This window comes from Oreochromis niloticus, linkage group LG1 (genome assembly GCF_001858045.2).
Source record: "Oreochromis niloticus isolate F11D_XX linkage group LG1, O_niloticus_UMD_NMBU, whole genome shotgun sequence".
Classification (NCBI taxonomy): Eukaryota; Metazoa; Chordata; class Actinopteri; order Cichliformes; family Cichlidae; genus Oreochromis; species Oreochromis niloticus.
The window spans coordinates 16,809,496-16,818,311 of NC_031965.2; the positions used below are offsets into that span (position 1 = coordinate 16,809,496).

At 39.1% G+C, this 8,816-nt stretch overlaps 1 long non-coding RNA gene across 1 annotated transcript; it reads right to left on the reverse strand.

The window, feature by feature from the left end:
- Positions 1–2,066: 2,066 nt before the first annotated feature.
- Positions 2,067–8,577, reverse strand: LOC112847392 (uncharacterized). Its single transcript, XR_003220917.1, has 3 exons — positions 8,129–8,577; positions 3,348–3,710; positions 2,067–2,754 (listed from the first exon to the last, which is right to left on the reverse strand). It is a non-coding gene; the product is annotated as an uncharacterized LOC112847392 (long non-coding RNA).
- Positions 8,578–8,816: the final 239 nt, after the last annotated feature.

Below are 8,816 nucleotides of genomic sequence, written 5' to 3' on the forward strand. Positions count from 1 at the left end.
ACCCTGGACAGGTCACCAGTCTGTCACAGGTCTAACACATAGACAGAGACAAACAATCGCACTCACATTCACTCCCCCATTCACTCCTATGGGCAATTTAGTGGTTCCAATTAACCTATTCCCACTAACTGCATCTCTTTGGACTGTGGGAGGAAGCCGCGGGGAGAACCCACGTAAACATGGGGAGAACATGCAAACTCCACACAGAAAGACCCTGGTGTGATGGTGGAATTGAACTCAGGACCTTCTAGCTGTGAGGCAACAGGCAACTTTTGAAATTATTTCACTTATTAGGAGCTATTCAAACCTACATGGCCCGGTATGAAAAAACAAAGCAAAACATGGTGGTGGTAGTGTGATGGTCTGGGGCTGCTCTGCTGATTCAGGACCTGAACGACTTTCCATAATTGATAGACGCATGAATTCTGTTCGCTACCAGAAAATCCTGAAGGAGAAAGTTAGGCCATCAGTTTGTGACCTCCAGCTGGAGAGGAACTTGGATCTGCAGCAGGACAATAATCCAAAAAACTCAAAAATCAACCTCTGAATGACTCAAATAAAAGAAGACGTCCGGACTCAAATCTGACTCTGATGCTTTGCTCCAATGTGGCTAATAAAAATAATTCTGCAAAGATGAGTGGGCCAAAATACCTCCACAGCTCTGTAAAAGACTCATTTCCAATTATAGCAAACGCTTGGTTGCAGTTCTTGCTGCCAAGGGTGGAGCAACCAGTTATTAGGGTTAGGGGTCCGTTACTTCTTCACATGTTTTTTTCCTTTAATAAATTAAATCATAATTTAAAAACGGCATTTATATTTACCTGAGTTATCTTATATACTGTATACTGTTGTCTAGTATACAGTCTAGGAAAGTTAATGACTCACTGAAACCTACAGATGAAACTGGGCAACATGGGAAAAATAATTGCATGCTACAGATCATACATGGTGACAAGACGGGAAACATTACAAAAAGAAATTTGTCTAAATTTAGCTCTTGAATTTTTTGCGAGTTGAATTTATTATACAGAGAATCAAAATTACATAAGAAACAGATTTACCTTCCTGATGTCCCCGAATTGTGTAAATTGTGTTTTCTTCTCACTTACTCTTATCTTTATATCTACTCTTGGAAACTTGGAAACACACAGTGAATTATTGCAGAGGGTGAAACACACAACAGACGACTATCCTGTCAAACAATGAGAGGAAAGGTGCACTAATCCTTAAAATATGAAAAATCACATGTTCAGCAAATGCTTATATTAAACCTGATTGCTAAACGCTTTTATGTTGGGTCGTAATAATGAATCTTTATCCTTTTTTTTTTTTTCAGTTCATGCAACAGCTTTAGCAATGCTGCCATCGCTTTCAATTTTGAGAGATGAGTTCCATTTTATTTACTGACCTACTTATTATAGCTCACACAAACATGGCTGCCACCGCTAAGACCATCCCTACTACTCCCCATGGGCACTGACCCATTTGCCAGAGAAGCCAACCCTCAAAATTTCACATTTTCAGATCACATACAGTAAGTCATGCTTAAATCCGTTCTCTAATATTTCTCCTCTGCTGCACACCACCATCTAATATCCATCTCTTCCAATTCCCACCCCCCCCTTTTTTTTTCTCCCCATAGCTTTCTGGTGCAAGGTAGGTGTTCTGCTTAACATTAGCTCCTGACTAAGGTCTGACACATCTCTGCATCCAGGGCAGACCGACTGCCAGTTCCATTTATGACAGAAGTCAATATATTATTCATGCCTCTTAATTAAGCAGTGAAGCAGCAGCTTATATGAATAACATGCAGTACATCGAGTTCTTGGATGGCACTTTAAATGCAACTTTGCCACCACATACACAAGAAGACAAGATAAGAAATGGCACTGAGACAGAGATCGCAAAGGAGGTGGTGCTTTTATCTACAAGAAATTATGTTATTATCATCATTTGAGGAAACTTACAAACAAGAACAGAGTGCTCATTATCATGATTGCACACAGACTGTGGATGTTATATAGGACTTTAAGAACACACGAAACTCCAGAAGATAAACAGCTTCCATTAACCATATGATTTACCCACACAGCCACCTCTAGGGTTTAAAGGAAATGGTCCACACAAGAGAAAACATCAAATAGCAGCGGTTTTGTGGGCAAAATATTTCTTGTTGGAGGGGAATTCAGACTGCTTTGAGCTGAGAGGAATTTCTTTATATTATAACAAAGGCAAGGAGAAGAGCATCTCTGCACAACTGGTTGAATCTTTAAGCAGATAGATTACACCGGGTGCAGTTCCCATCAGCTAAGAACACGAAACTGAGGTTACAACTCACATGGACTTAACAAAAGTTGGATCACAGATTGTAAAAATCTTACCAGGTATGAGTTTCAATGTCTGTTGTCACATTCCGATGGTAGGGTCAAAGTTTGGTGCAAACAACATGAAAGCATGGATACATCCTGCCTCGGATCAAAGGTTCAGGCAGCTGCTGGTGGTGTAATAGGGTGTTGGACAAATTCTGTGCACACTTTCAGCCCCTTAGTATTAACTGAGCATCCTTTACACAACACAGCCTACCTGAGTGTTGTTACCGACCAAGTCCATCCTACACTGCATCAACCTTCTGATGGATGTTTCAGGAGACTGCTATCATGAACAGGCATCTGACAAATTTGCAGCAACTGTGTGACGTTATCAAGTCAACATGGGCCAAAATCTCTGAGGATTGTTTCCAGCACCTTGTTGAATCTGTGCCATGAAGAATGAAAGCAGTTCTGAAGGTAAAACCCAGCACTAGCAAGATGTACTTAATAAAGGTTAGTTTAACTTTTATAATATATGGCAACAGATTTCATTATTGATCATACAGTTTTTATGTTTATGCTCTAGTAAACGTTCAGTTCTGTCATGGAGTAGAAATATAAAGTGATATAAGGTAAGTACTTTATTTAGTGCAGTGCTTAATATAGCGAACCTTTAAAAAACCCCACATTGTTTGTTTATGTTTGATTAATGATCTTATGACTAGTTAATTTCCTGCTGTTTAATCAATCCTTGGAGCTCAAACTGTAATCGATATTAGGAATCTGTGGAGAAGAATAAATTCTTGGTCTTTTGTTTGACACAGTAATAAAGTTATTATTTATTGTTTATAATGGACAGTCTAATGACTTAAAATGTGGTTACAATCGTTTCTGCACATTTGCGTTTCTGTGAACATCAGTAAGTGTAGACACGTGCTGCAAATGTATATTTAGAGCAGATAAATCCAGGCTGTTTTGGGAAGCCAGGCTGTTTTAGTCTTTGATATTAAACAGAAAAAAAGGAGAAGTGTACTCTACCTGTTGGCTCTAGAGCCATATACCTCCGACACGGTAGTATGCAGAACCTTGCTTCTCGTCTTTCGTTCTTTTTTTTCCCCGAGTACAGATCAGTGTGGTGACAAGCCTAACATCCACTGCACTGGCTCACTAGATTCCTCTCTATCTCAAGTCAAGTGGTGGGTCAAAAAGGATAAAACCGTTTTCTTTCTCTTCTCTGATGCATGCTAATGCGCAGTCTGTCAGTACTGAGGTGGCAAGGCCCTCAGGGAGGGTTTTTCACTGAACTTCTTGCACGGAATTTCTTGTCTGTAGAAAGATCAGGGAGGGTAATCTCTGCCTCTGCTATCCAGGATTGTTCTGCTGTGTAATTCAGTCTTTATCCTAAATCCAGGGAGAGAAAGACAGCGGAGAGAGAGACAAAGACAGAGGAGGAAAGATTTATTTGAAAATGTCTAATGTATGAAACAGGAAGAAAGAGAAGAGTATTTGCACATGATTGCAAAGGGTTTAGGGCATTGAGAGAAAAACACTTTTTAGGATGATGCTAGATGGAAATACATTTCCACAAAAACTCATTATACAGGGAAAACTTGTCCAATAAAGGAGCGGATAGCCAAGATTTTTAATCACTGAACTGCAGCTGTCAATTGAGCATTTCAGAGACAATGTTTATGTTATGGGAATGACCTTGGTGAGTCAGTCTATCACAATATGGAAGCTCCAGTGTTGGTTTGAAATGAAGCAAAACTCTGCATCTGTTCCTATTGGTTTAACGAGTACAACATACGTGCCAGTGAGCCACAACATTAAAACTACCAACAGAAATTAATGATCATCTTCGTACAAATTTATCTTCTGAGGAATAGCTAGATAACTTCAGCTTTAACTCAGGATTTTCAGGGTTACAAATGTGTTTCACTACCTCTCACCATGGTAATGTATTCTGCTGAGATAAGAGTTCAGCACATACTAAACCAACATCTACTGACTAATCAATTCACCGTTCCTTAAAGATCCTATGGACCCTGGTGCACAGAAAGTAGGAGGCCCTGCAGTTTTTTTGAGATAGTTTGCAGGTTTTTATCTTTCTTTGATCATCAATAAGAAACTTGGAGCAACTTTAGTTTTTGCTTTTCTGTTGCTGGTTGAAGCAATTTGAAGCCTTTTAAAAAGAAAAAAAATCTATATCTAATTTAATAATATGATTCTAAAGTAGGACCCCAAGTCTTGCACTTGTTCCCTTTTATAAAACGACCCCAGTGTCAATGAGAGTACCAAAACACGGGGCTGGTGCGTGGTAGAAAAACGTAGCCAAACAAAGAGCAAAAAAAATCTGAGCAGGAATGGCTCGAAGACCACAACCAAGAGCCCAAAGCACCGACACAACCTCCAAAGGTTCAGGGTTATGGGGCACACTGGAACGGGTCCAGTCCCTGGAGGGCTTCACTCTGCAACCCAAAGGACCTGATGCACGCCCCAAAATCCTTTCTACCGTGCCTCGCGTGCTCAAAGACAGTTTTGCCGCAAGGAGACCTGCACAATACTAGACCAGTGGTTTTAATGACTTGGCTAATGGGTATATATAAAAATATATAAATATAAACGCATACAAAAACTTATTTATGTCTTATTATACAGTACTAGGTTAAACCCATTTAATTGCCCACTCCCCTGTGGGAGTGAAAATTGAAAACCAAGGTTTAATTTCATAGGTCTCTATTTTCAAGGGACTTTTTCACTGTCTCTAAAGCCCTCACACAATTACTTGTCATGTAAAAAGCAATTACAATCCGTGCCTGGATGAAATGTGTCATCAGAGAATCCATTAACAATGTCCTCAGACCTTAATATTTACAGTCACCACCCTACTTTCAGAGGCAACACTGAGTTTTATGAGTTGTGAAGGACAGTTAAAAGGCACATAGTCGTTGTTAGATCTGTTGTTTTAGGCAGTCTGTTTGAGGCAATAAGGATTTCAGAAAGGTATTAATTGCAAAGTTATTATATTACATGAAATTATACAAGTGTTCCTGTTGCGTTCCTTTATTTGACATCAACAAAAGCCATTTTCTTTGTACATTGTAGTTATTTAATTAAACCAGTGCTTCTGCGAGGATTGTGTAGGTGAACTACAAAAAGTAAGTGTGCAGAAAACAACAGTAGATTATCTCCTCTAAGGAGATGAAAAGCAGTATAAAAAACACCTCACGAGCTCACTAGTATGTAGTACTCACTATTTTTCTTTCTTTTTACATTTCCTGTGTAGAAATGTGAAATCAGTCCGCTGTAATGTTCGTGTTTCTGTCTAAAACTAGAACCCGCTAACAAGGGTGGCCCATTCTTTCAAAAACTGAAACTAGGCCTACACTTAACACCTGCTCTCACAGCACAGTTAGATCATTTCTTCTCACAACACGAAGACCACAGGTAGAGTTAATAACAGTAATGATGGCTTGGTTGTCCCACTAGTCTATTACAGTGAACCGGAATAGATTACTGGTGCAGCAGCTCCTCAAAATGGAATACAGCTATCAAACAAGGCCCTAATGACCAGTTACCATCTTATCTTAGAAACATCATAGTAGCATATTATCCCAATATCAAACCCTACTTTCAGAGGACAGGCTTACTTGTTGTTTCCAGAGCCTCCAGCAATAAGGCTGACTTTCAGTGGAAGAAGAACACCTGTTTTCCTCCCATGTTGCATTAAGCATCTTTTCTATACTCTCCTCTCTTTCACGTCACATTGCATGTCATTAAATTCACAAAGTGTTTGCTCAAAGGGGAGTTGCTATTTATTGTAAGACCCTGAGTTAGTCGGTGTTAATGTAGAAAGGTTAGGTCCACAATTTGACTAAGGAGTGTGAATTTTGACATGAATTACGATAATTCTGTGCGATATGCAATCATAGAATACTGGATTCACATTTAATTGTATTACAAGATCAAGTATTTATCTAAATTTTCACCTAGCAAAAAAAAATAAAAAATGTTAACACTAATTTTGGGGAAAATTGGCTTCAGACCCTGTGCTTCTTAGACATGAGGCATGCAGCTGGGCACGTTTTCTATGTGTTGGTTGCTAACGTTGAGGTTTGGAAGCACAGCCCGTTTTAAAAAATGGTCATCCATGTAGCCACTGTGACATAAGTCACTCGTTAGCGATGTCCCTTTGTGAAGACTAACTCAGAATTGTAGCTGTTTTTTTTCCCACCTTGCTGTTTGGGAATCAGATGTAATGAAGATGGTAGTGACCTCCAGTTATTCTTTTTATTTTGGTACTAATTTGTTTCTTGTGCCTTGTATTTAGTTTTACTTCCTTTTGTCATGACCTTGGTTTGCTTATGTTTGCCTGCTGTTTCCTATCTCCCTGATTGTCTTGTGTCTATTTATGTCCTAATTCTCTTTTTCTCATTTCATGCTTTGAATGTTGTTTTTTTTTAATTTTGACTGCCTACCTTAAAAAATGTCAGCTTTACGTTTACCTAATTTGGCTGTGAGTCCTGTTTTTTGCCGAATCTTCAGACATGAAGCATAGAGCAAGTGACTTCATTTATTTCAGTGCCATTTCAACCTCATACCGTATTTCTTTTGCACTACAATGAAACAGAATTAATCCTTTTACAGTCACAAGGTTTTTTCTCTAAGAACAATTCAAAATTATCAAGTGGATCATGCAGGAAAAACTCAGCTCTGCCTTTGAAATCCATAAACTTTTTGTATTTCATCTGGAGTTTGGCCCTTTCACACTGGTTTATCCATAATTGAAGCACATAAATAATTGTACAGACAGAAAGCGTGATTGTAATGAATAATTCTGGTTCAGATGTGAAGCTGTTTCGTGTTGTCCCCATTGATACTGTCATGTGAAAATGAATAAATGGATGTTTGGGGGAGCTACTCCGATGTGTTGAATGCAGCAAGGCAGCAGGGTTTTTTAGTTTCTGCCTTTTTTCTCTGTCAGAAACTCTCTGTCAGTTCTGCTGCCTCCACTAACAAATTGTGACACTGAGGCAGGTTTGACAACTGATAGATTACAAGTAGCAGTTAGTACATTCATCTCAACTGTGGTCGACGGCGCTTGACACTACCTGTTTCTTGCCTGTTTCTCCTTTTCTTTCACTTAATCTTTCACCCTCAGAAATAGGGGTGCAGTAAAATTTACACTGTATGGCTCATTATTGGAACAAAGCTAACTTAGTGCGTTTTTTATGGACCAAAAACTACATTATTTTTCCCAAGCAGCAAAGGGGACATATTTGCACAGCTGCAAACGATATATGACCATCTAACATTTGTACATGTGTATTGTAATCTCATTATGCCTTTCTCCTCCTCCTCCATCACAGCTCCCTCATTTCCACATCATCCTCTTCCTCCTCACCTCAAGCCTCATCTCCAGAAGTGGTCAGAACTCTAATACACAAAAATGTGCATAAACATGCTTATTTATTCCTGATATTGATGGAATTACTTGTTATCAGCAGATTAGACATGCAATTCTTCCTGTCCCCTGACAGTTGATTACAAACAACAACAGCTAACACAAGCTAACATAATGGCAGCTAATGTTAGGCTTGTCCTACAAACCACACTTGCCCTCTGATAAACAGTTTGATTAGATTCTCAAATTTCCTGAGAGGTTATTGACTAAGTGTCTGAGTCCAACAATGTTAGATAAACTTCAGAGACGGTTTCATTAATGTTGGCTAACAGCGGCTAACAACAGCGGCTAACAACAGCAGCTAACGACAGCTAACACCTTTATAAAAAAGTTCAGAATATCACCAACAGCTCACCTCAGTATCGCTGCCATCAGGATGAAGTGAGCTTCACTGACTCATCGACTCTTTTCACAAAGTTTTATAGCATCCTCCAGAGTAAATAGACACGACACACATTGACAGCTGAGGTACACAGCGGACTGACAGACTACACTGACTATAGATGAACAGCAGCCAGAGCTCTCACTGCATTGGCCACCATAGCTAGGAGTATGCACTTAAACTGGAAGGGGTAAGAAAACAGAATTCAATTGACTGCAACTGATCAATCTACTGAGATCTAGCAGGAATATATAAAACACTGTACCTTTAAAGTTTTCCCATTTCCTTATTTATATTCGTTAAATGGAAATTTATTATTTGCATTTAATTATTATTATGTTTTTAATAGATTCTGAGTAGCTTGAAACTGTCTTGTATGTTGTATCAGCAGCATTGTGGTGCAGAATTTTGCACTTGTTCTCTCTCTTTTCTCCAGGTGTTTCACTTTCCTCTTACAGTTCAATTGCTTGAAAGTTAAATGGTGATTTCAGGTACCCAGCATACTCGGTTTTCCACCATTTCTAAAAGGTCGATTGTTGTACAAAACCATAAGTTCAAGACTGGTCTTCAGTATTGAACCTCTGGTGACAATACAGAAAGGATACAAAGAAGCACCTGCTCTCAAGAGTTCAGCAGCACTAACTTAGCGTGTACTGCCCCA